Source organism: Lissotriton vulgaris, chromosome 9 (assembly GCF_964263255.1).
Source record: "Lissotriton vulgaris chromosome 9, aLisVul1.2, whole genome shotgun sequence".
NCBI classification, from domain to species: domain Eukaryota; kingdom Metazoa; phylum Chordata; class Amphibia; order Caudata; family Salamandridae; genus Lissotriton; species Lissotriton vulgaris.
This window is the reverse complement of record NC_141697.1, coordinates 665140911-665168621: the sequence shown is the minus strand read 5'-3', so window position 1 is coordinate 665168621 and position 27711 is coordinate 665140911. Positions and strand designations below refer to the sequence as shown.

Here is a 27711-nt window from a genome sequence, read left to right as displayed (position 1 = left end):
CTCTCTTGGTTAGGGCGTATCCACGCCGTAAAGATGACCCTCCTTCCCAGATTGTTATACTTATTCCAGTCACTTCCCGTAGATATGGACAGGGAATTCTTTGGCAAGGTGAAAACAATGGTCCTGCGCTTTATTTGGCAGGGAGGGCGAGCGCGCCTCCCCTTCCATGTGCTTCGACGTCCCCAGAGGGAGGGTGGTGCTGGCCTCCCTGACATGCAGCTTTACTATAGGGCAGCCCAGCTTAGAATTCTTGTCGAATGGTCCCAGGAGGACTCCGAGAAGCACTGGCTCCATATGGACCGTAGTGTGGCGGGCAGGACGATCGGGGACCTTATCTGGCGCGCAAATGGGACAGGCACAAGAACGCCTACCTTAGCACCCCGACACGTACCAATTTGAAGGTCTGGGACTCGGTGGCGACCCTGGAAGGCTGGTCTTCCTTTCCTTCGCCCTTTATCCCTATCCATTTCAACCCGGCTTTCCCCCCTGCACTCCAAGAAGGGCCATTTGATACCTGGAGGGAGGGCGGTTGTCTGGCCTTGACACACCTGTTTCACAATTATGACGGGTGTTCAGTTCTCTGTTTACCTCATGGCTGCTATCAATGTTTCTTTTCTCATGCCTCCCTTCTGAGCCCAAGGGGCGATCCCTAACCGCTTGGGAGCACTAACCTCTATCCCATGAAGGACCCATTTGTGCACACACCCCTCACCAGGGCCGTAGAAGCCCAGAACTCTGCTATTGACATTGCTGCTGAGAGAGACTTACTGGCACACCTATTACTCTTTGAAGCTGTATCCTGTCAATGGGTCTGTGCATTAGAACCGGGAAACGTGAACCCAGATCTTTGGGCTCCTTCTTAGCACGTTTGCCTGTAGGCTTTTGATCTGGTCGCCCCCGTTTGGGAACATGGGCGGACTGTGACATGAGTTGCTTTCAAAAAAAATCAATAAAAATATCTTTGACAAAAAAAAAAAAAAAAAGAAAACTGCCCGTAATACGGTACTTCATTATAACAGTTACCACCCCAAAAGTCAGAAAGACAGCATACCTTTCGGAGAATTTCTCCGATTAAGAAGAAACTGCACCGCCCTAGATGACTTCTACAGGCATGCAGAAGACACTAAGCAAAAGTTTATGGAAAGGGGGTACTCTAAAAAACGTATCAATCACTCATTAAAAAGAGCCCGTTACTACAACAGAGTCTTCTGGAAAAAAAGGAGAAAGACACAGCCACGGACAAAATTGTCATGGTGAGTCAGTTCTCAGTGATAGCCAATCAGATTAAAAATGTGATAAATCACATCTGGAAAATCCTGAACGAGGGAACGGAAACCAAGCTTCCAAGGCCATTATTTGCGTACAGAAAAAACAAGAATCTACGTTCTACTCTGGTACACACATACAGAGATGACGTAGTTGAAGGACAAAAAACTCTGACAGGAGACAAAGCGGTAGGAAACCACAGATGTGGTTCTTGTAGCGTTTGTGACCAGTGTTTAGTTACAAAGGAAGTTTGCCTTAACTCAGCCAAACACAGGATTAGTACTTTAAACAACTGTAGGAGCAAAAACCTGGTATATTTATTCCTGTGCCCATGTGGTCAAAGTTACATAGGGGAAAATGGAGGAGAACTTAGAGTGAGAATAGGAGAACATAAATCAGCCATCAGACTTTATAAGGAAAATGCTCCCTTGGTAAGTCACTGGAAAGATAAAAAAACATAGTGAGACGGATATAAAATGGGTAGTCCTTGAAAAAATTAAAGAACAGACGAGAATGGGCAATAGCACTAAGACGTAAGCAACAAGAACAGTGGTACATGATAAAATTTAACACAATTAAAAATGGTCTGAACACCAGAGAGGACTGGGATGCCTTGATTTAAACAATAGATGTGGGCTCTATATGAATAACCTAGTAACCCACCTTCTAGATATGGATCCCTATGAAACAAAGAAGACTGGGATGTCTCGTTTTAAGATATAAATGTGGGCTCCATATTAACAACTAAGCAATCAATCAATCAATCATAACACTTGTATAGCGCACTACTCACCCGGAAGGGTCTCAAGGCGCTTGGGGGAAGGGGTCCGCTACTGCTCGAACAGCCAGGTCTTGAGTTGTCTCCTGAAGGCGAGATGGTCCTGGGTCAGCCGAAGGTGGATGGGGAGGGAGTTCCATGTCTTGGCCGCCAGGTAGGAGAAGGATCTGCCTCCTGGCGGTGGCTCTTCGGATGCGTGGTACGGCGGCGAGGGCGAGGCTAGTAGGCCGTAGCTGGTGGGTGGACGTGTAGAAGGTCAGGCGGTCGTTGAGGTACTTGGGGCCCAGGTCGTGGAGAGACTTATGTGGGTGGGTGAGGAGCCTGAACGTGATCCTCTTGTTGACGGGGAGCCAGTGCAGGTCTCTCAGGTGGCCGGAGATGTGGCTGCATCGGGGGATGTCCAGGATGAGTCGGGCGGAGGCGTTCTGGATGCGTTGGAGTCTTTTCTGTAGCTTGGCTGTGGTTCCGGCGTAGAGGGTGTTTCCAAAGTCCAGTCGGCTGGTGACGAGGGCCTGGGTGACCGTCTTCCTGGTTTCGGTCGGGATCCATTGGAAGATCTTGCGAAGCATGAGTAGGGTGTGAAAGCATGATGAGGAGACGGCGTTGACTTGTCTGGTCATCGAAAGAGGAGTCCAGGATGAAGCCCAGGTTGCGTGCGTGGTCTGTTGGCTTGGGAGCGGTGCCCAGGGCTGGGGGCCACCAGGAGTCGTCCCAGGCGGAGGGCGATGGTCCCAGGATGAGGACTTCTGTCTTATCCGAGTTCAGTTTCAGGCGGCTGTTCTTCATCCACTCGGCGACGTCTTTCATCCCTTCATGTAGGCTGGTTCTGGCGGTGTCTGGGTCTCTGGTGAGGGAGAGGATCAGCTGGGTGTCGTCGGCGTAGGAGATGATGTTGAGGTTGTGTTGGCGTGCGATGGCAGCAAGAGGTCTCATGTAAACGTTGAAGAGGGTGGGGCTGAGTGATGATCCTTGCGGAACGCCGCAGATGACTTCGGTGGCCTCGGATCGAAATGGGGGGAGGCGGAATCCGGCGAGGAACGAGATGATTCACTCCAGTGCCTTCTCTTGGATGCCAATGTTGCTGAGGCGTTGAACTAGGGTGCGGTGGCAGACCGTGTCGAACGCTGCAGAGAAGTCCAGGAGGATGAGTGCCGCCGTTTCCCCGTTGTCGAGCAGGGCTCGGATGTCGTCGGTGGCTGCGATGAGGGCGGTCTCGGTGCTGTGGTTGGCTCTGAAACCGGACTGCGAGGGGTCGAGGGATCCGTTCGTCTCGAGGAAGGCCGCAAGCTGTCTGTTGACGATCTTCTCGATGACTTTGGCAGGAAAAGGGAGGAGCGAGATGGGGCGGAGGTTTTTGAGGTCGGTGGGGTCCGCTGTTGGTTTCTTCAGTAGGGCGCTGAGCTCGGCATGCTTCCAGCTTTCCGGGAAGGTGGCGGTGTTGAAGGAGGTGTTGATGACGTCCCGGAGTTGGGATGCGATGGTGGAGTCGGCCTTGTTGAAGACGTGGTGGGGGCAGGGGTCGGTCGGAGATCCGGAGTGGATGATGTTCATCGTGCGGGCTGTGTCTTCGGTGGTCACCGTGGTCCAGGTGCGGAGGGTGGCGGTGGGGGGCGTTGGTTCGACGGTTAGGTGCGTGGATGGTGCGCCGAAACTGTTGTGGATGTCGGCAATCTTGCGGTGGAAGAACGAGGCGAGAGAGTCGCAGAGATCTTGTGAGGGAGTGATTGTCATTGTAGCCAGTGCTGGGGTTGGAGAACTCCTTGACGATGGTGAAGAGTTCCTTTCTGTCGTGGGCGTTGTTGTCCAGTCGTTCCTTCAGTGATTTCTTCTTGGTGGTGCGGATGAGCTGGTGGTGCTTGCGGGTGGCGTGTTTGAGGGCGGTCATGTTGTCAGTGGTCTGGTCGAGGAGCCAGGCTTTCGAGGGTGCGGCAGGTCTTCTTGGAGTCCTTGAGTTCGTCGGTGAACCAGGAGGCTTTCTTGCTTCTGGGTGTGCTGGGAGGGTTCTTCAGTGGTCCGAGGTAGTCGGCGCAGGCGGTCAGCCACTGCGTGAAGTTGCAGGCTGCTTCGTTGGGGTCAGTTGTGCAGGCGGGTGGGTTCTGGCTGAGGGAGGTGGTGAGCTGGTCGGCGGTGATCTTGCTCCAGCTTCTGTGAGGAACCTGTTGCAGGTGGTGGTGGGTTGTGGTTCTTCTGAAGCTGAAGTGGACGCAGCTGTGGTCGGTCCAGTGGATTGGCTGATGGTGATGTGCTTGCTGGATGAGAAGACGGGATCAAGCGTGTGGCCGGCGTAGTGGGTGGGGGTGTTGACCAGTTGCTTGAGTCCGAGGTTGGCGAGGTTGTCCAGCAGGGTGGCGGTGTTGCGGTCCTTGTTGTTCTCCAGGTGGAAGTTGAGGTCCCCTAGGAGGATGTAGTCGGCGGAGGGGAGGGCGTGTGGGCTGATGAAGTCCGTGATGCCTTCGCTGAATTGTGTGCGTGGTCCCGGGGGTCTGTAGATGAGGGTGACTCTGAGGGTCGTCTTTGGGTCGGTGTGAATCTGGAAGTGGAGGTGCTCGGCGAAGGTGTCGGAGTCGGTCGTGATGCGGATGGTGTTCTTGTGGACGATGGCGATGCTTCCTCCGGTCTGGTTGACGCGGTCCCTCCTGATGATCTTGTACCCGTCCGGGATGGCGATGGCGATGTCGGGGGCTGAGGAGGCGTTCATCCAGGTTTCCGTGAGGAAGGCGACATCTGGGGATGTGGTGTCGAGCAGGTTCCAGAGTTCCACGGCGTGTCTGTGGACGGAGCGGGTGTTGAGCAGGATGCACTTTAGGTTGCTGCTGGTGCTTGGCTTGGCTTTTAAGATGTGGATCACTATGAAACTATAGAGATAAAGGTACAATAGATCATAAGGTATACCTATTCTGCGGTAAATAAAATTTAGATGGATTCAGAATGAATACAACCAATATAAACATAGTACTGGGAACCATTTAAAGAGGGCTACTGTTCAAAATAGTACATCTATACGCCCGCCCTATGTGTAGCAGATATAAGAAGGCAGAGTGAAATATCAACAGACAAATACAAAATTTAAAAATAGAGTATGTTACTTAAAACAAGGGAGACAGACAACAACCATGTGCAGTAGGAAAGTCTAGAAATAATATAAGGAGCGCAGGATAAAATCTAGGAGAAAATTGGATATATTAAGTTGTGCCCTAATAAATAAATCAAAATGTCTCGGTTCGTTAAAATTGGAACCTCATGTAAACCACACTGTAAAAAACGAATGGGGGTAGTTATATTCTATATACCTTTCAACACGACAATGTCAAAGACTAGAAAAACACCTCTATAAGATGTCCGCCGTTATAACAAGTAAAAACAATACTCTCTGCGCATGCGCTTCCCGAGAGTGCTAGCTTGACACCACAGCTGTCAAACATTAGCTACGGTGCATATAAATACAACAAGGGAATACACGCATTAAATAGGAAAAACGAGAATAGACGTACCCGTGGCAGCAACAGAGTCGACTAAGCAAGAGGTAAGCGAGGGAACTAACGTAGGTTCTTAACAGAAGCTCTACCTAAATCCTAGATAATTCTTTGACATAGGGATAGATAGAAGGGAAAATATAGAGCATTTCCTGCTATATACCGACAACGGGGAATCTAATGGGAAGTATGACTCAGTATACTTCACCGCTATGAAGGCTAAACTTGTTAATGAGAGCCAGAGAGGTCTAATATGAGAAACCCGATAATGTGAAACAGCCCCTTAAATAGAGAAAACAGGGTGCATCACGACGTAGATAAATACAGAGGGAAGTGAGGCACTCGAAGGTGAAACACTTATGAACTAACGAAAATATTGAAAGATATTTTTTAGCCTGGGATGTGGGGTAGGATGTAATTTAAATATATAATCCCACGAGCAACCGTAGCCGGATTTCCCTAGAACCGGGGTCGGCTGAGAGAAGTAGTAGTGAATCTTAGTCCTATATGTAAATGTAAATGTACATGTATTTATATAGCGCAAATCGCCCACATCACAGGCATCTATGCGCTTGCTTAGGGAACCCGTCCTGGTATTCCCCTGTGAGATACCCCGGCAGGGTATCCACAAGGTGAAAGCCAGGCATCCCGCCGCGAGGGGCCGTTGTGGAGATTAAGCAAGCTATTGCCCAGAGTCGCAGAGTGTGAGTCGAGTAGGCACCGGAGTGAGAATTATCGAGTCCGTGGAATTATTGAGCCCAACCCCCGTCGGGGCGGGGAATTGAACCCTGGTCCAGGGCCGATCTCAGCTTCCGGGTCTGCCGCCTCTAACCCCTGAGCCACACTTCTCCACATAACTATATGAACATAGATTGAGCCTTAAGGCATACCACTTGATAACAGGCCATTGGGAGAGGTGGTTTTCGTAAATGGTATGTATCACTTCCTCCACAGAACATATCGAGTCCTACTAGTCGGTATCAGGAGGCGATTGGCAGTCCATACACACAGTGAAACCACGGGGAAGGAGGTGCCTCGAACAATACGAGGTAAGGTACAAGAGAGAGGGACCGATTGGGTAAAACATAGGCTTGAGATAAGAAATATAAAATAATGAGTCCTCTCGCATTTATCTATATTCGGGCCCTTAATTAAAACAAGCGATTTAAACCAACCTAAGCATTTTAACCAGTTGCCTGTCGAAGAAAAAGAAACGAAAAAAAGACCTGCCCACACAGTCTTTCTTTAAGAAAAACGGTAATGTGAGACCCCTTTCTATATATATTACAAAATGAGCAATAGGACTTCATAGTCTTAAACTAAGTGTTACCCATATATCTATCAATTCCACCATTAGAGTCAACATCAAGTTTGCAGAATAACTTGACCTGCTAACCAGAGTGTATGGTTGAATGTGAAGATTAATACATACAAAGAATGGAAGAATTAGAACCCTTAACTGAGAGGTCAGTACACAAATTTGAATGGTATGAGTGATAGTGGAGTTGGTCACTTACTACAATATAACGGAGGGACCAGTTACCTAGAATGACGGAAAATGTAAAGAAATTAGATATAATCTGTAACATGAGATACATATAGGACGGAACCAGTGCTATAATGAAGAGATGCATTAGAACCTGCGGAGAGACATATGACCCAATACACATATCAATGTTATAAATCGGTATAGTTACCTGTTGGATTGTTGACAGTGACTTTATACAAATATTAAGATGTACTGACTGATACTTTTCTAATATACAGAAAGGATACCGGTCTAATGAACCGGATGACCCCCAAGCAAATGCATATTGTCCTGATGAAGGTGTGACCATATCTGCGGGCTCAAACACCGAAACGCGTTGACACACTTTACTAAAATAGAATTCAAACAAAGCCCAGGAGACTCTAGATATATTGTATTTTGTAATACTGGAAGTCTGAATGAATCTGTGTAAAGGCTATTGAATCTGATAATCTGTAGCAACATTAGGTGCTCTATCTACAATAGGGGGTTTCTTTTGTTTATTTACTGTACGATTATCTCTGATTATTTATAAAATGTATTTCGTATTTTTCTAATATGATGTACATTTTTTTTAAATAATCTTCCTTTTATACTATGAGATGTTTTATCCTAAATGTTTTCAGTAGAATCCAATTGACTATACTGAAATTTTAACAAATATATTCTTTAATAAAAAGACTGTAAACGTTATAATCTTGTTCGTGACCAGTGATTTAAGCAATAGATTTAGTACATGCTGTGCGTGAATGAGATAGGAATACTGTAAGTTGGGTGTTAGTATTCCTATCTACAAACCTTTCCAGGGATAGCCCTTTGACTTTCTAGGACCTGTGAGTCTATTACAGACATTTTGCAGAGAAGTGTTGTATTTAAGTTCCATGCAGCATCCATATAAAAGTGTCTTTTAGATCAAAACAGGACCTCACATATGAGAAATGGGAGGAGGTCACAGGGATTATTTCCAGTAACATTAGTGAGCTGCTGCTGGGTTACAATATTGAAAACACGCATCACTATCCCTGAATATCTGATGTAAACACGTTTTGAATTTGGAGTAGTGTGAAGTGCATTTTCAGTGACTTGGCCAAAGAGGGCATGAAAGAGCTGAAATTGGATCATAAACAGTGCTTAATTTGTGCCGGTGCTTTCCGGTGCTTAGCACCGGCACTTTATTATCAGGGCCGGGTCTACACTCGACACCCATCTGCTGCACTTGGTGGTGACATAATGGATATTGCATTAATCAAATGTGTTTAATTACGTTTACCTCGGAGCAGCCGCAGAGTGATGTTCTCATGACCAGCTCCATGCCCGAGTGAAAAATCATTACATGTTTATTGATGGTGGCCTTTAAATTAAGTGTTGTCGCCCGTCCCCGTGTGTGCGTACCGCGGGACGCTGAGTCATTGCGCTGGATTTTGGTTCTTCCGGGGGCAGGGGCTGTGGCAGCAGGCAGCGTGCGCAGATTTATTTCAACTTGCCACGCCCCAGCATACCCGCATGCGCGCACCCCACCCCGAGTCATCCATTTAACAGTTATTTGCAGCTGCATCAAGCCCGCCTAACGGAACGGAACCGCTCATGTATAGCGAGGGTACCTGCTGAAGGCGCCACCACTGGTCAGAAATAAGCTAAGGTACGTGGAACAAACGTGGCTGACTATTACAGGTCACAGGAGTACTTCAAGCTCCTTGAACTCGTCTGTCCTCTTCGACCTTTGGTTGGTGCTGCTGCATGAGAATTACACATTATCCCCAGTGGAAAATGTACAGGATATAGTCCGCATTAAACAGAAGGTGGAAATATTCCCAATGAGACTGACGGGTAACAATAGATAACTGGAAAGCGGCGATATTTTGCTGTGTAGAACGTTTACAAGGTAAATACATTAGTGTTGTTGAGGGATAGTGTTAAAGGATCTGGGGACTGACAAAACAGACGAACTTACTTGCGCATTCATAAAACCCACCCACGCAGTCATAGATTCTTTGGTTCTACTTCTACGGCTGCGTGGGTGGCAGCTAATGCAGGGTTCGCCGTTTGGGCCCTGTGACGCAGCATGGCTTGGGTTTCTTGGGCCCTAATACAGACACTTCGGTCTGCCTTTGAAGTGGTGAGTAAAAAATGTAGAGGTGGACGAGCCACTCTAAGCTCAAGCCAAGGTCGAGCCTGAAGCATGGCTTTCGCAGAGGCTGCCCCCAAAGGGGGCTCGAGAGCCGGCGCCATAACCAGCGCCGTGCCCCCAGACACAACTGGTAGGGGCCAGTTTTTGGGCGCCAAAAAATAAGCAGGACAAAGGAGACGCTCTCCCCCCTCACACAGCGGCCGCGGGAGAAGCGCTGGCCAATGGGGACCGAGGCATGAAGAGAGCCCCCCAATAGGCAGGGGCCGACCTGGCCTGGAAGACAGAGGGGGGGGGCATATAAGCACTACTCCCCCAAGGCAAGCTCCCATCTTATCGGAGCGGGGGAGCAGCACCGGCGTCGGAGCCCAAAGTGTTGATCGAGGGTTCCATTTCTCGTAGGCAAAAGCCCTTCACGACCGAGGAACTGGCCGCTGCTGCCCAACAAGAATAAGGGGTTGCCAGGGACGTCTTGGTGCCCACCCCGTCCCACCAGCAAGAGACAGAAGGACGGCCCAGAACTCCCCGCTCAGGGCCACCAACTAGAGCAAGGAGCAGGAAGAAGGCGGGTGCCCACGCCGCAGCACCGGGCACATCAGGGAGCTGGAGGAGTGACGCCAATGGAGTCCGCCACGGCCCAGCAGGATCGGACGAAGTACCCCACCTCGCCATGCAGCCACCAAGGAGAAAGGGACTCTCGTGGAACAGATCGAGCGAGAGACAGAAGTGTAGGTGCCCCCTCCCCCCTCTCACAAGACGGAGGAAGGACCGGCCACCGCAGCAAGCAACAGGACGACATAAGGAGGGGCGACGAGATCCAGGTGGCACCTCGCGGGAACTGGGATCAAGGAGGCCGAAGATCGACGACCAGCTGTCGGACAGGGCGATCGAGGCAGAGCAGGGTGCCAGAACGGCTACCCGAATGCACTTCAAGCCAGAACGGCGGTGCCCACGAGAGCGCGATCTGGGCGCCGGCAGGCTTGGGCGCAAGCAACTGGAGCAATGAAGGGACAGCAGCCAGGCCGGAACCAGGCGGTGGTCGGTGTGGGCGGTGGTGCCCCCGAGATGACAAAGGCCGGGGCGGGCGGCAGTGCCCCCGCAGCCATCAAAGGAGGTAAGAAACAGCTGCGTGAATATGGTTTAATGCCCCTTCAAGGTAACAGAAAAGAGACATGGCCAGCTTAATAAAATGTACAAAGGCCCTAGAGCACGAACAAAGAAAGGATAGAAAGCGCCCGATACCTAACATCCTTGGTATGCTAGATGTCGATTTTGCGGCACTTCTGGCGGCGCCCTCGCAGGAGGGCCGGGCGGCAATGGTGCTATGTGCTGGGTGTTAACGTCCGGTGTGGCAGCAGGGAAACCTAGTGGCGCGAGGGCAAAGGGGAATGAGAATGCGATCGTGGCCAGTGCCCCAAGTTGCTCATGTCACCTCACGCTGTTGCTACTGTCTCTGGCGGGTAGGCCAGGTGTTGAGCCTCGGGTTAACCCCTGTCATACCGGACACTGTGGCCAGTTAGCAGTTGGTTAGAGCGAGGCGCTAGTAACGCCAATGGCGCGGGTTCGATCCCCTTACTGGCCAATTCATTTTCACTGTAAAAGAAGGAAATAAAATGATGATTAGGGACGGAGGACTATGTTAAAGTATACCTCCCGGTGCTTTAATTCCTAAAAAGGTAGACTAGAAACTCGCGCTATCATCCCCTCAGATGTACCCTTTTTGTTGTCAAGAAACACGCCTGGCACCACATCCCCACACTGCTACAGTGTAATAGGCGAAAAGTCCAACCCCCATGTTTTGCTGGCTCGGCTGCGCTCTAGAATCGAGGGATGACTGGCGCAGAGAAAAGCTAGAGCCTTTCAGAATTCCACTGTAGAACTGCACGATTACAGGATGAGTGACGTCATACGGCTGGCCATTGGCCAGGCTCTGCTGACACGCGGTATTGTGTCTGCCTGTTACTAGGGTTTTTTCTGCGTGCTTGTGGAAGTGCTGTGCTGCTGTCTATGGAAAATCAATGTGCACAATTTCGCAGAGAGGCAGCTCTCGCCTATGGCCAGCGTTTTAAGGGGAATGCAGACGTCTCGAGACTCCATCGCCTCGTTTTATTAGTCTCCTCGCTGGAACAATGTCTCTTCATGAGGGACGTCCCTCTCACTGGAAGGCGGACTACCGCTTTTCTTGCAGGCCTGTCTCACAACTGGGGATCGACTGTCTCGTAGGATCACAGCCTTGCTCATAAGATGAGAGATTGTCTTTGGACGATGTTGTCATTAGGGAGTGAGTCAGTAGTATTGCGTCTTTAGTTCTATCTCAGGATGTCATTGTGCTGCTGGGGGCCCCCCCTTTGCACGACACTAAGTGGTGCGGGGAAGTGAAGGTTTGATTTGACCTGAGCAGGGAGGCATTCATATCCCCCGCCCGGATGGTCATTACCTTAGGACACAGGGTGGGGCGTGGGCTCAGCGGGTTCAGAGCATGAGATGGCCTCGTTATGCGTGAGGCCTGTGTGCCTGTGCACACACAGTACTCCAATAAATCATTTGAAGTGGCCCGGACGGTAAAATGACCCAGGCCATCGTGCAGATGCTCATGCTATGCTCACGTTCGGCAAATTAAAGGCAACAGGCAAAACAAGATGCTTTCAGAAGGACAGTCGGGGTTTGCATTGTGCTTGTTGAGGACGCCATTTGAGACAACTTCCCCGGTACATTTGTTCTTGGTACCTGCCATTCATAATGCCCGGCATGGCAGAAATAATGTTTGGAAAGCTGGAGCTTGGTTTAATAATCCATTAATGGGCAAATCCTGGCAGGACCAGCGCAACTTGTCTTTAATCAGGATAGGAATGTGAGCCTTATGATATCCGTCAATCAGGCACCTATTTAAATGGACCATGCTGCGTTACCATAAGTGATAAGTGGAAAGAGCTTCCAAGGTTGAGGTCGGAGGTTTAGGCCCGACCACGTATATAAAAAAAAAAAAAAAAAAAAAAAGAAAAAGAAAAGAAAGGGGTTGAAGAAAATGGACTTGGCTTTCGCTGCTCTTCATGTTGAAAACTAGTTATGAGCGTTGAGAGCCCTATCTCTGCCTCGAGCAGCGGCGATTCGTCATACAAGGCCCAGAGTAGTCTCACCCCCACAACTCTACATTAACAGGTTACAGATGGTTAATATTATTGCGGTAAAGGGCTTGAACCAGGCAGAGAGCACAGCATACCATTATAAGTTAAGTCAGTTAGTCCTGGTTTGTCAAATGGACCATGGCTGCACTCTGCCGGAATTCAAACGGTCTAGTAAAGGGGGTGCTATGAACTAGGAAGCCTCTGTGCCAAGCTAAAAGGAGCTAGCGCTGTATATTTACACCCGGGCAGGCGAGCGCTGGTAACAATTTGCGAAGTGGCGGGCCTGCGCTATTTATGATTGCACCGGGAACAGGGCGACCGGATTAAGGGCTCACACTCTCCAATACCTCCTGTCCCATGAGAAGTGCTACGGGTGAGGGAACCGGTCTACCGCCAAGGCACGCACATTACCTTTGACGGCTCTCATGAGCAACACTGTCTTCACGAAGCCGCGCAACACAGACTGGTGTGAGTTGGCTTTCAAACGGCGAAGGGATTAAAGACATGCCTAAACAACAAGTGGAATTTTGTGTGCAACGGGCACAATCCCCTGTCGGGACTTGGCAGGTCCGACCAAGATTTCCCCCGTGCACAGCTTCAGATAAATCTCAGAGTTGCACATAAGTTCATGAGCGTGCACAGGCGCCTGGGAGAAACGTGTTAGGCGGCCCCACCCGATGCAGTGGCTCACAGAGCATACTACCTGGGCTGTGATAATACGGGGATGCCTGATCGGATTTCAGGCCAGAATAGCAGGCTCTGACAGAGATTCGCTCACACGCCACAGGCTAATTGGGGCAGGGACTCCCAGCGCAGGTCCTGAGGTCAGAGGCAGATAGCGGGGACAATTAGAAGATCCAGGGCAGCAGCGGGCAGAAAGGAGCGGACACCCCCTTCCCCCCCCCCTACTCTGCTTCCGGGAGCGTAGGCACTCCACCATGATAAGAAAGGCAGGAGAGGGGCGGTCCGTAGGCGAGAGGGCAGTCGGGGGGTACGTGGGCCCAGGGGCCGAGCCTCGGAGTCCCGCCCGCTTCTGGGGGAATCCGGGCAAATAATCGCCAGCGCCCGAGGGTTTAAGGTAGACTACGGTACTCATGTAAAGCGCGCCAATACCTCGGGGATGCTAGTAATGAGAAGAGTGATGGGGAGTGACTCCAGTAGAAGCCCCTAGGCACTTTATCAGGGAGATAGGTAATACAGGAATGTACAACTTCAGAATAATTCCTTATGCAGGAAGAATTACAACTTACCCCAGCGCTAGAGGCTTGTTGTGTAAGAAATAGTGGTTGCAGTCGATGACCTCTTCATGGAGACAACTCATCTGCCCACTGATGTATTACAATTAGGTACCACGGCCCAAGAAACAAGGCTACCAAAGACTGCCTGTACTTACCGAAGCAGCCTTCAATATACAGCCAGTGGGGCACGTAGTTGTCTCAGCAAAACGTACTGTAGCGAAAGGCCAATGTCAAGGTTACCCAAACACCGATGCCGGCTTCTCATTTCAGCAGAGGGCCCGGACGCCGACAGTCTCAAACCATGCCTATAATCTGTTGAGACACCCGTACATAAGGGGGAGTGCACGAGACATCAAGGGGCAATCCACGTCCGGATTCGGATCCCCAGATTAAGTTGTCCCCGCTTTAGCAGGAAGGGGACCCCACCACCAGGTCGCTGGTGGGGTGGCTTACACCGCCAGGCAGCGCGCCCCCCCCCCCCCCCCCCCCCCCCCCGGTACTGGGTGAGATTTGAATTCCAGAGGGATATCGCTCTCTTGTTGAAGCGATCCGCAAACCAGTTTCTAACATTATCACAATAGAAGGAAGCGAAGGAAGTGTACCAAATACCGCATGGTAAAGACAGCTAAACTTGATCTACATTTAGTGGAGGTGCGAGGCCTTGGCCTCAAAGGGATCTCGGCCCAGCAAGGACAATGGTCCGAAACATTGGGGCGGACTTTACTAGAGACAGGAGGAGGGAATTAGGTGCGCTATTATGCGTACAGGATCCTACTCAGAAACCTCCAGGTTCAGATGCCTTGCCCCCAGTGAGCAGGTTAATGACAAGAGTAGTCTCGAAGGGCGTCAGAGAAGCCCCCATAGCGCCCACACTGTCGAGTTCTTACAGCAACAGTGGCAGCGGAACACTTGCCCCCACCAATCCAAGAACTCTACGGCCCACCTACTGAAAATAGTGAATGGGGGGCTAACATGACATAGGCAGGCAAGGCACTGGAACTCGGGTACTTACCGCCAAGCTGACCCCTGGTAAGACGACGAGGATCAGAGGAGCAAATTTTCAAAAACAGCCAGGGGAGGGCGCTGAGGAAACGAAACGGGAGGAGACAACCGCAGAGAATAGATGCGCAAGCCGGTCCAACCGGAAGGGAGCAATGGTCCTGGTAGGACGCAAATATGGAAGATCAGGACGTAGTTGGGGGGAGCCGCGGGGAGACGGAAGCCTCCCAGACGGCGTGGCGAAGAACTACGCTGATAACGGTTGGTAGGGAGGCACACCGGAGGGCTGTGTGCCAGAATAGGTCCACTCACCTTCAGATGCCTCACGGCTGGGTGAGTTGGGCCTAAGGACAGGTGTGTAGGACCACTCACTCTGGGATGCCTCACGGCTGGGAAGTTGGCCTACCAAAGATTGGGGGGAGTAGCAAACGGGGACGGCACTCGCAGCCCAGCCCCTGCCGGAAGGCAGGGCACAACAAGAATCGGACATGGTAGCGAGGTGGCCTAACTCCGGGACAGAAACTACTCCCTCCCGCGCAAAGGGAGCGCAAAAAATCCAACCTAACAAAGGAAACGACCCAGAAGGGCCAAGAGACAATAACAAGGACGTTTGCCAGGACTTAAACAGGCAAAATATGCAAAGTATATATATATATGTTTCCTTGTATTCCTAATAAACTGCGGCCAATAAATGACCACCACAAGATGAGTGTGTACGTTGGTTTTCTTGGCATGAGAAGGAATACTATATGAGAGAAGGTAGTGTACAAGTGGGAGTGGGGCAGAGTGCGGGGGTTATCGCAGAGGCTGCCCCCAAAGGGGGCTCGAGAGCCGGCGCCATAACCAGCGCCGTGCCCCCAGACACAACTGGTAGGGGCCAGTTTTTGGGCGCCAAAAAATAAGCAGGACAAAGGAGACGCTCTCCCCCCTCACACAGCGGCCGCGGGAGAAGCGCTGGCCAATGGGGACCGAGGCATGAAGAGAGCCCCCCAATAGGCAGGGGCCGACCTGGCCTGGAAGACAGAGGGGGGGGGCATATAAGCACTACTCCCCCAAGGCAAGCTCCTATCTTATCGGAGCGGGGGAGCAGCACCGGCGTCGGAGCCCAAAGTGTTGACCCACCCACCCACACCTAAGGAACAGCAATGTCGCAGGGCTGAGGAACGAGCGGCGAAGAACTACGCTGATAACGGTTGGTAGGGAGGCACACCGGAGGGCTGTGTGCCAGAATAGGTCCACTCACCTTCAGATGCCTCACGGCTGGGTGAGTTGGGCCTAAGGACAGGTGTGTAGGACCACTCACTCTGGGATGCCTCACGGCTGGGAAGTTGGCCTACCAAAGATTGGGGGGAGTAGCAAACGGGGACGGCACTCGCAGCCCAGCCCCTGCCGGAAGGCAGGGCACAACAAGAATCGGACATGGTAGCGAGGTGGCCTAACTCCGGGACAGAAACTACTCCCTCCCGCGCAAAGGGAGCGCAAAAAATCCAACCTAACAAAGGAAACGACCCAGAAGGGCCAAGAGACAATAACAAGGACGTTTGCCAGGACTTAAACAGGCAAAATATGCAAAGTATATATATATATGTTTCCTTGTATTCCTAATAAACTGCGGCCAATAAATGACCACCACAAGATGAGTGTGTACGTTGGTTTTCTTGGCATGAGAAGGAATACTATATGAGAGAAGGTAGTGTACAAGTGGGAGTGGGGCAGAGTGCGGGGGTTATGTTTGTCTCAACTCGAGGTCCGGTTGAAACCTCGAGCCGAGCTTTTTCATATGGCTTCTGCTTGCCCCAAACCAGGATGTGCCAACTTTACAGCTGTGATTTTGGGCAAAGCGTTTAATATCCTCATTGCCTATAAACAATGAATGCAACCTTGTGTAATGTTGTAACTGGTGCCCTCGAGTGATTGTGAGTACACAAGCATGGCTCTGACCAGCAGTACAAGGGGTGGGGGGGGAGGGGGAAGTCTCGGGAGAGGCTGTTCCAGAGCCGAGGACCAGCAGTGCAGACGCCTTCGACCTCAGCTGCTCCCACTTTAGTTTCTGGTGACCCTCGGGAGCCTTGGGCAGAGTAGGGTTGGTGGTGATAGAGGGGTGTCTCAGGGCACGAGATTTCACAGATGCCTCAAGGCACTTAAATGTGAACATAAACTCTCCAAGGGGACGGACTAAGGAATTCACAGCCATCCAGTGCTTTAAGTGGGTCTGGCTGCCCGCTGCTTTCCTCCCTTAACAAGACCTGACCTACAAAGCTCAGAATTTTCTGGAGGTTTGGTATTTGGGGTGGGGCAGCCCTAGGTGGAGGCCACTGCCACAGCACAGGCGAATGTAACTAGGTGAGGGAGGAGATGGGAAGGTCAGAAGCAGTGCAGTGTTCACAGTCTGACTACACAAATCACATGGTGCAGTGTTCACAGTCTGGTTACAGGACGAACATGGCACAAATACAGCAGGGTGCACAGGCTGGCTACACAAAGAACATGACACAGAGTGTAGTGTGCACCCTGCTGTATTTGTATCATGTTCGTCCTGTAGTCAGACTGTGAACACTGCACTCTGTATTGTAACCAGGCTGTGCAAACTGGCTTCAGGACAAACATGAGAAAATGCAGCAAAGTGTGAACACTGCACTCAGTGCCATGTTTGTTGTGTAGCCAAACTGTGTACACTGCTGTTTTTGTAACACGTTCGTTCTGTGGCCAGTGTCACGTTCGCCCTGTAGCCAGTGTGCACAGTCTGGCTACACAAACAACATGATACCAAGTGGGCAGATCTCAGTCTGGGTGTCTGACTGAATCAAGCACGACTCAAGTAGGGCACGCACACTACATCTACAAGCATCATGCAGATAGTGTAGAGAGACTGTGCTGGATGAACAAATCAAATGATGTAAATAGTGCAGTATGTATAGTCTGCCTAGGCCCAGCAGCACTAAACACATTAATGATAGAAAATAATGCTGTATTTATGACTGGACTCTAAGCTCGAGCCAAGGTCGAGCCTGAAGCATGGCTCTGTCTCAATTCGAGGTCTTGTTGGAACCTCGAGCCGAGCTTTTTCATATGGCTTCTGCTTGCCCCCTAACCAGGATGTGCCAACTTTGCAGCTGGAGAACCCCGTTGGAGTCTCGGGGTCACACTCAGCATCCTGTGATTATGGGCAGAGCGTTTAATATCCTCATTGCCTATAAACAATGAATGCGACCTTGTGTAATGTTGTAACTGGATCTAATGTAAAGGGTGCCAAGTTCGCGCTGTATAAAAGCTGCAGAAAGGTGAAAACAAAGCCTTAATATAGGAAAGACAAATGGATACCGGAAAACCTTGGTAAATTGCAGCAACCAGCTTAAATTGTGTGACCATAAGCAAATATTTTATTTGACCAAAACAATTTCTTTTCTTCATAGCCGTGCATGAAAGCCCTTTCAAGCGTTGAGTTCAGGATACCAGTTTTACAACAACCTATTGTGTTTGATTTAATAAAACTCTAAGGCTGCTCTAAAATAATCTGGGTTATGTCCAGGGTTTACCTGTCAGTTGTCTTGTCCTTAGTTCACTAATGGTTTATGTTTAGAAACTATCACTTTTAATAAGTACTTCGCAGTGCAGATCTATAATCTTACTATTAATGGCAAAGCTTCCACATGGTAAAGAAATCCACTTTTTTGAATTTTGAAGAGACCTTATAATAGTTTACATAATGTTTGTTTTATGATTTACATAGCAAATGTTTTCCAGGGCTCATTTCGTGCGTAGGCTTTAAGATCTGAGCCAGACCATTAGCTCGGCTCTGGCTCGACTCTCCCAGGTAATTTTTGGCTCACCCACCTCTAATAAAATCAGTGGTTAATTTGTAAAAAAAAATAAGTGCCAGGGCTCTCATCAGGAGGCAGCTTGCACCAGCCCATTTCACCTGCTAGCGCCACCTAAAATAGAAGCAACTGCTAACCATGAAAGTGGACAGGGAATGTCGCTTAATGGCGAGTGCTGCAGACTTCGGAGCTGGGGAACCAGGTTCATATCTCCTCAGTCAGCTCACCATCCTGTGATTCAGGGCAAATCACTTACTCTCTCCTTAAATTAATGTGTCCTTAACTGGTGCTCATGAAAAGCTCCTATGTTAATGATTAAGTGCCATGTTGATGATTAAGTGCTGGTGCTGAGCACTGGAAACCACCAGCTCAAATTAAGCACTGTGTAAAACTCAGGCATAAATGGGCACTCTTACAACAACAACTAAGCCTAGAGAGGGAGCAGAGATTTAATAGTCAGATTAACCTCTCTTTTGGCAAGTGGAAACCAAAGAGGAATTCACAGATAAGGCACCTCAGCCCGAGCTAAAGTTAAGTCATTTTTTTTAGTATTCTCCAAATGTGTGCCTTGCAGGAAGATGACAGTGCATCTGCACAAGATGTACATAGTTCAAATCTTGATATGTATATTTGGGTACTGCCTTCAGAAGAGGACAGAATAAATGAAAATCAAAGACCACACCATACCTCCTCTTGGGTGAGGAGTGGGTGAATGGACAGTAGGAAATTGGCCATAGACCTAGAAAAAGTTGGTTCAGGGCCTTCAATGTTGTTTCTCACAAGCTCCTTTCAAGGGCTGATGTGAACTCAGCTAGCAGTTAACCTAACAGAGTTGTTTTTTTCCCCACAATTCAATTGTTACACTCTAGCTTTCCTAGTTTGATTGTAAAGGCTGTCCTTTGTCAAGGTTCTGTGATGATGGTTATCTTTTGTTTCATATGGGGACCTACAGTCCAAAATGATTTCAGTTCAAGACTGGAGGCTGAATTACATCTGGTTTTTCATTACATTACATTATAGCAGCAACATTTCACAAGGGTATTTAAACTAAAAAATTCCTCAGAACATGAGAAGATCAATACTTCAGTAAAGTTAACTTACAAGGGGGCCGATTCACAAAGGGTCTTCACACTCTTGGCAGAGGCCCTCAGTTGTGTCAACAGTGCCTGCACTCATGGTGGGGGCCTCTACACTCGTTGTGGGACCTCTGCAATGAGTAACTGCAGTGGGGAGGTCCCGTCACGAGTGTGCCCCTCTTCCACGACTGCCGGGAGTGCGGAGGCCCTTTGTGAATCGACCCTTAGGTGTTCAAAATCACATATCACAGAGGGTCTTATGGCATCACTGTCCTTGGATATATAGTCGTGAATACGAGAGACAACTTCCTCTTCTTTGCTACTCAAGCAGAAAGTACATTCCTCTTTGTTATTCATCTTTTTCTCTTCACCATTTTAATTTGCTCCTTGTAACAATATTTCATACCTTCAATATGCTTTACGGGGTTAGGGATATATAAAAGGGGTGGCATGCCTGGACTTTGTTAAAAATGACATACCTCCGTATTGTCCTTTCCCCAAATCAGCACATAAAGCACTAGCATTGTCCCTTTTCAATGCGTTAGTGATTTTAGCTCATTTAATCCAAAATTGTGCTTTAAATGCACATTTGATTTAATCTTTTTCAAAATGTTCACAGGGCAGGGGAACCTGTCAAAACCTTACTATGAGGAAGGCTCCCTTGCTGAAAATCAGATCGGGTTTAACATCTGGCTTTTCGCAGTTGTGGATGGAGCTAATAGAGTAAGTGGGTGGAGCCAGTCGAGGCAGTGGGTGGAGCCAGAGAAAAGTAGGTGTGGCCTTCGACAAACATTTGAGCACCTGCACTTCAAATTTTACAAATTAAGCACTGATCATAAATTCAAAATTGGCCCAAACAGGGGCCCCACACACGTTTAGCCCGGGGCCCTTAAGATATCCCTGCAAAATGTAGCGGGTTTTTAAAAGAAAAAAGACGTTGAGTAACTACGCCCTTTGTCACATGGTCTTCGCGGCTAAACTTAGCAGCTGGTAACTTTAAAGAGAATTGCCCACCTAAGTTTCATTTGTACCCCACCAGAGCGAATGGCCTCTCAATTTCCTGGCAATGTTATTTAATCAGAATGGTAAGAAATAGGACACAAGTCCTCCGTCAGCTGCTCACAACCTGCCCAGCTACGCTGTTAAGAGGTTACTTTTCAGGTGCAAGAATTGGCTGCGCAAGTAAAAGTTACGCACACAAAAAGGACGAGAAAGGAGTAAACCGCATATTGGAATATTCGAGAATGGAAAACGTCACGCACACAAAAAGTTGGGAAAAAAACGTGTACACGAAAAGTATGTAGAGTTGCGCATGGAAAACCAAACACTATAAAGTCGGCTACTGTTCCCGAGTACACGGCCGAAGATTCATTACTATCTCCCACCAAGTATGTCGCCTAAAGTCCCTACTTCCGCAGTGCTCCGTCGGTACCGGAGGCACGAACAAGCGACTCACCGGTAGGGTGTTCTTCAGCCCCGGCCGACCGGGGCTTTTGGGATGGTCAGTTGCAGCTACGATCCTGCTCTTTCCTGTCTTTTCTGATTCCCCTCCCCCCTCGATCGAGCACTCCCTCCTCTACCCCGCGCCTGGCACCTCCTTCTGCATTCCTGAGTCATGAAAGCAGGTGGTAATAATTACACAGGTATGATTGACAGTGCGCGAAGTGCATGCAGGGCGATGTAGTTTGCAACCTTTGACCGATTTCTCTCCAAGTCTGCCGATAGTACAGAAGTTCGGTTCTAACATGTTTTGCAGCTCCGGGCTGAAAGAGAAAGTGGGAGGCACCTGTAATTAGCATACAACGTGAAATCACAGGAAATGAGCATCTCAGACGGTGCCATCTATAGAATATAGTCATCTGGCATGTTAAAGTGACTTAGTAAGAAGGAGTTGCCTGGTGCAGATATCAGTGAAACTAATGAAATAAATACATATGGCTTTAAGTTCTCTTCAGTGGAAAAAAATCTTGCATTAGCCTCACAGGATGGCATGGTTAGGCCTAGGTCTCTCCAAAACTTAAATCGTTCTTCAAATGTTCACAAATTGATTCCAGAAAAGTGTATTTTTATGATTATATTGTATGTGGCATTTATTCTTTGCAACCCTAGCTGAAAGGCGACAGAGAGCTGTGCAGGACCAAAGACACAGTCAACAAGTAATAGGAGGTGTGGCTAGTTTGCGGGTGTAGTGTTTTTTAAAGAGTTAAAAATACAGTTGGATTGAAGGTGTCCTTAATGATATAGGGTTATCGTTGTGGCTGTAGTTTTCTTAAAAAGCAGAGTACTCAGCTGTTACCTAAATACAATCTGGTTCCTTGGTGCATAAATGGGGAAGACTTTTAGCCTTGATTGGTCTTTTTTACAGTCCTTCATTTTCCATTTGATGGTGCCCTTGCTGCAGGTGTGTAAATTATCCCAATAGGCTGTGGTGCCAGTCGTACGTATGTGGTATTTTTTTATAGTGTGAACCAGGGCCTGTCTTTGGATATGTGGGGCCCTGGGCAGAATAGGAACATGTGAGGCCCCTAAGCAGAGACGACACAGGATTAGATCGGGCAGGCTAAGGAAAGTTTTTTTTTTAGTAATTAAATTGAACCCGCGAGTCATGCCGGCCGTGACTGGGTTTTGACAATGGTTGTTAGCTGTTTAAGCTAAATGAGTAACAACAATAAATTATTTTACTTTCACCTTGTTGTTTTGACCAATAAGTAGGTCCTTCACACACATTTGCATAGAATCACAACTGGAATGCAGGACCATTGCTCTTTGTGTTCTGCAGAGAGGCCATCATTTGAATGATCATGTAACCTGAACAACGTTTTAACCCACAGACAGGCAGGGTGTGAAAGCTGTACTGCCTGCATCCTCAACTGCAAAGTGCCCAACTGTAGCCTGTTATAAACACCTGGAGGCAACTCAGTACAAAGGGTGCATCATCCAAGAGTAATATGCTGTGAAAGGAAATACAGAAACACACATGCTGGATATAGCTACCACTCTTGAGGCTTGCAAGATTAAGTAAAGAATAGGAAATATAAACAGGAACAAAATCACTGCCATGGATTACCCTAACATCAGGACAACTGGAATTATGCGGCAGGAGAGGGCTAAACTATGTGGCAAGAGAAGTCAAATTAGGCGGCATAATCCGGCACATTTTGAAATAGCATTACTTTGCCATTTTTAGGTCTCGCCTGTCGATGCGCATGCGCATCGAGCAAGCGAGACTATGGGGGCTTATCCACTCTTTATCCACACTGCAAGGAATCGTGGCGATTCCTTGCAGTGCCCGTGACTTTTAAGCTCAATGCGCATGCGCATTGAGCTTAAAAGCGCGTGCACGTCCGTCTTGTTTTACCCGCTCCGCCCCCTCCCCTTCCCGCCGTGTCGCATTTCTCCTCCCCCCTCCCCTCTCTTCCCTCCGGCTTGTTTGTTTATTTGACCCGCTCCGCCCCCTCCCCTTCCCGCCGTGTCGCATTTCTCCTCCCCCCTCCCCTCTCTTCCCTCCGTCTTGTTTTTTGTTTATTTTACCCGCCGTGTCGCCGTGTCTCCGATCCTTTCGCTTGAGGAGAAAATAACGCTAATATACAATTGCGGCACAGTACACGTGAGCCTCGCCGAGCTCAAGCGCCCCAATGCTGACAATCAATGCATCACTTCACTCGAAATGGCAGAGCAAACACCCGCCCCCCAGCACGCACCACCAAAAGGAATGCTGTGACCCCCAACGGAGCACCACAATGGCAATTACCTCGTACAAACAGCAGCCGCCAACACGCAACTCTGAACGTAAACCCGAACAACACGCATGTGCCATCACCAGGCTATCAAATCCACCCGTGATAAGTCAACCAGCAAAGGCCAGAGCACACTGACAAAAGAGAAGGCGGCTGCTCCAGACTGGGACGAGTCTGCACAAAATGCTCCAATGTCCGACATCCCATACAGAACCGCACCACCGTCAGCTCAGCCGAGCTGGTCGAAAAGGGCGAGCTGGTCCACAGAGCCCCACGACAGCGATGCAGCCGCCTGGCTCCATGGAATTAAATGGCCAGCAGGACTGCAGTGCACTAGCACACGACAAATGCTCTTAGACTGTCGTGTCTCCGATCCTTTCGCTTGAGGAGAAAATAACGCTAATATACAATTGCGTAGAATGGTTTGGTTTTTCATTTTTACTCACAGGTTTACTTTGCTGGTGGCACTGCCTTTATAAGAGGCCTGCTAAATACTGCTGCTGCTCCAAGAACAGTGCCCGCCTCCACGTCATGCTGAACTCTGGCTGCAATGACTCTTGCGGTGCGTGTGCCGGGGCGTGGTCACGTGGAATTTAATTTGGAAAAAAAAGGTTACGCAGGCTGTTGTAGACTGCCCCTACCCCCCACAGGACCAAATGCAGTTATTTACTTTGTATGACGCCACATGTAGTGAGTTTGGAAGCGTCCTGCTTAATGTGAGTTCAAGTTGGCAGACTAGTATAGTGTAGACCCGGCCCAAACTGAGTTTTAAAATGACGTTCGGAAGCCCCCCCACCTTTCACTTCTGAAAGATATTGAGTCATTTGACACACAAAAATATTGACTGGAGCACAGAAGTGTGTTTTCACAACAAAGAACAGACGTTAATTGTTACAGCACTGTAGTTTTGCAGCAAAATTGAGTTTGCGATGCACTCGCTATTTTGGGGAGTTGCACTACAAAAGCAGAAAAGCTATGTTAGTGCAGAAACTGTAGCTGTAAAATTAGCTTGTTGTTCACCCCACTCACCCACACTGTACTAGAAACAATTCCTCATTAAAACATGAACTCCAACAAGCAATGTGGCGGCAGAAGGCAAGGCAAGGTGTGGACTACAAGATTACTGGCATGGCAGGCACAAATGATGCGTAAGTCTTTTTGAGTCTTTGCACATACATACCTAGAAGATCACCTCACACTCACTCACCCTCACCCTCTCTCACCCTCTACCCTCACTCACCCTCACTCACCCTCACCCTCTCTCACCCTCTACCCTCACTCACCCTCACTCACCCTCACCCTCTCTCACCCTCTACCCTCACTCACCCTCAATCCCTCACTCACCCTCACCCACCCTCACCCTCACCCACCCTCACCCTCACTCACCCTCACCCTCACTCACCCTCACTCACCCTCTACCCTCACTCACCCTCAATACCTCACCCTCACTCACCCTCACCCACCCTCTGTCACGATTCTGGAAACCTCAGGATCAGGGTGATGCCAAAAGGGGTCCACCTCCTGATTTCCCCACACTCTGACTGCACATATAACACAGAGCGTAAAGGTAATCAAGCGAGGGATAAATCAGGGAAGGTAAGGAAAGGGTCTGGAACGGATGGGATAGCTGAAACGACAAGAAAGAGAAGATTATCACATCAATCCTAACTACTCTCATTCAAGTCTCGCTAGTAGAATGGTACATACCAATATATCAGGAGGGGGACCTCTTTCCTCTAAGACCATAGATACTTCTCTATACCAGAGGACTCCCTGCGAAGAAACCACTTGTCAATAAAGATTCAACAGTTAGCAGCACAGCACAAAAGGCCTAGCATTCCCCACACATACCATATATGCTTCCCTTGATTAGCAATTAGTTTTCTCCAGTAACCCAGTTGATATAGGTAGTGATGCGGCCGTAGAACCAAAGCAAGAAAGTTCGAAAAGTCGTGAGTTTCTACTTCAAATGCACATCCAGTTCAATCCAGGACAAAAAGAGTTCAATTTAGTATTCCTAGCTGGGCCCAACTACTAATGGAATACTAACAAAAAATAAAACCAAGCAATACTTCCTCGTCCGAGGCTTACCAGCTCCCTGTTGTATGGATGGTTCAAAGATGCATCCGAGGCTTACCAATCCACTCTTTAATCGGATATTTCACAAAAAAGGTTGTACGATTCTTATCGTTTCCAGCAACCCAAATACTACAGTGCCAGTTACTTTCGCCTCGCGGAATCCCCTCGCGATGTAGATCACAGCACTGTCGGGGTTTGTAAGCACTCTCCAGTCTTCCCGGTTTATTGGCAACACAAATCAGCGTCCCTTGCAGCGAGCCCACAGGCGCTGGAGATCTTCCCTCGCGGCAGCCGCTCGCGACCGGGAAACCCTGCTTTCAGCACACAATCCTTTTCTCCACCGCCGTAACACCAACCCGGCGTTTAATTTTGGAACAAGGACACACGTCTCTCACTGCGCGGCAGCCGCTCGCGACCAGGTAGAGAAACGGAGGAAAAGCCTTCCCTCCCGTCGACTTGGCAGATGCGAGAGGATCTCGCCAAACAGACCTGAAGTCAATCCAAATACAAATCCAAATCCTGGAACAAGCTCCCAACACAGGGAACGCGACCACACTCTCTCAAACACGATTCCAAGGAGTAATCATTTACAGCGCCATCTAGTGGTCATCACAATATATAGACTCTGTTACTTTTTATCATTATGGGATTTGTAGTCCTGTAGGCGCAAGTACTCGAATCCTGACAGTATGCCCTCCTCAACGGCGCCTTCTAGCACCAGGCTTCCCCGGATTCTGGGCATAGAACCGTCGAACTGCAAGAGGGGCATGTACTTCATTACAGGGTTCCCAGGAGTCATCCTCTGAGTCGTATCCTTTCCAGGATATGAGATACCACAGCTTCCCTCGTTGGTATTTAGAATCCACTATACGACGCACCTCATATTCCAACTGGCCATCTCTCATCACTGGAGGGACCGCTTGCCGCCTCCCCGTTCTCGCGGGCTTCAACAGACTGCAATGGAAAACCGGATGGATCCGTAAGGATGCTGGCAACTTCAGTTTGTAAGCTACAGGATTCACTACCCGCAGCACTTCATAAGGTCCAATGAACCTAGGATGGAAGATACTGCGGTAGCGAAAACAAATGTTTTTGGTCGACAGCCACACCTTATCCCCCACTTGGTATTCAGGACCCTTCTGACGACGACGATCTTCCCATTTCTTATACGTGGTTTTTGCCCTTTCCAGGTGCAGTTGTACCCGTCTATGGATCTTCAGCAAAGTCTTCATCCTAGAAGCAACAGTGGGATGGTTATGCACCTCACTAGGGATAGTTACTGGCAAGATGTCCGCATGGTAACCTGTATTGGCCCGAAAAGGAGATTCCCCCGTAGAACTATGCCAAGCGTTGTTGTAGGACAGTTCGGCTAACCATAACAAAGAGACCCAGGAATCCTTAGCCTCTTCGGCGTAGCACCGCAAGTATTTCTTAAGCGTTTGGTTAAGCCTCTCGGTTTGACCATCCGACTGGGGATGAAAGCTCGTAGACAATGCATCCGTTACCTGTAGCGCCTTACACCAGGTATGCCAGAACCTGGCGACAAACTGCGGTCCACGATCCGAGATGATGACTTTAGGTATTCCATGCAACCGTACCACCTCAGTCAACAACAACTGCGCGGTTTGGGCAGCCGTAGGAAGATTGCGACAGGGAATAAAATGTCCCATCTTGGTCAGGCTATCCACCACTACCAGAATGGCGTCGCAACCCTTATCCATTGGTAGTCCCAGCACGAAATCCAGGCTTATCGTTTGCCAAGGTCTAGAGGGTGTAGGAAGAGGCATCAACAACCCCTTACTCCTGGTCTGTTCACTTTTAGCTCTTGCACAGATTTCACATTGCTCAATCCAGGACTTTACATCTGTCACCATTCCTTCCCACCAGAATTGTCTTTGTATCGCCTGTAGTGTTTTCGTATGTCCCGGATGACCCGCCACCATGGCGTTATGACACCAGTTGAAGGCCATCAGACGTAATTCATGTGTGGGAAGAAACAGAGCATTGTTCCACATTGGTAGTCCATGTTTCAGTGTTCGGTGTTTTTCTTTACCCGCCCAAACCTGCCACTGTGATGCGGAACGTTGTTTACGTACTGCTTCCAGGAACGTCTCCACAGTAGTGGCACACACCACTCTCTCCGGTGGTAGAATCGACAACTGTTCACCCTTTGGTGATGCTCCGGGATCCAATTGGCGGGACAAAGAGTCTGCCTTTCGATTATCAGCCCCAGGACGAAAGGTGATTGTAAAGTCGTATTCTGCGAAGAATAACATCCACCGCATTTGACGTTGCGACAGGTGCCTAGCAGTCTTCATAAATTGCAGGTTGCGGTGATCAGAGAACACAGTAACAGGATGTTGACCTCCCCACAAATAAGGCCCCCACTCCTCAAAAGCCCTTTTTACTGCCAACAGTTCTTTCTCTGCCACTGTGTAGTTCACCTCTGCAGGATTCAGCTTTTTGGAC

General features: G+C 49.2%; 1 protein-coding gene across 3 annotated transcripts in view; it reads right to left on the bottom strand.

The window, feature by feature from the left end:
• Positions 1–21008, bottom strand: part of PPP1R13L (protein phosphatase 1 regulatory subunit 13 like) — a 753157-nt gene extending 732149 nt beyond the window's left edge. The window contains exon 1 of one of the 3 annotated variants that reach the window (XM_086938376.1): positions 20883–21008. The gene's annotated coding sequence lies outside the window, so the exon portion shown is untranslated. The remainder of the gene's footprint in view (positions 1–20882) is intronic. The other 2 variants (XM_086938373.1, XM_086938374.1) reach the window with 2 other exon arrangements.
• Positions 21009–27711: the final 6703 nt, after the last annotated feature.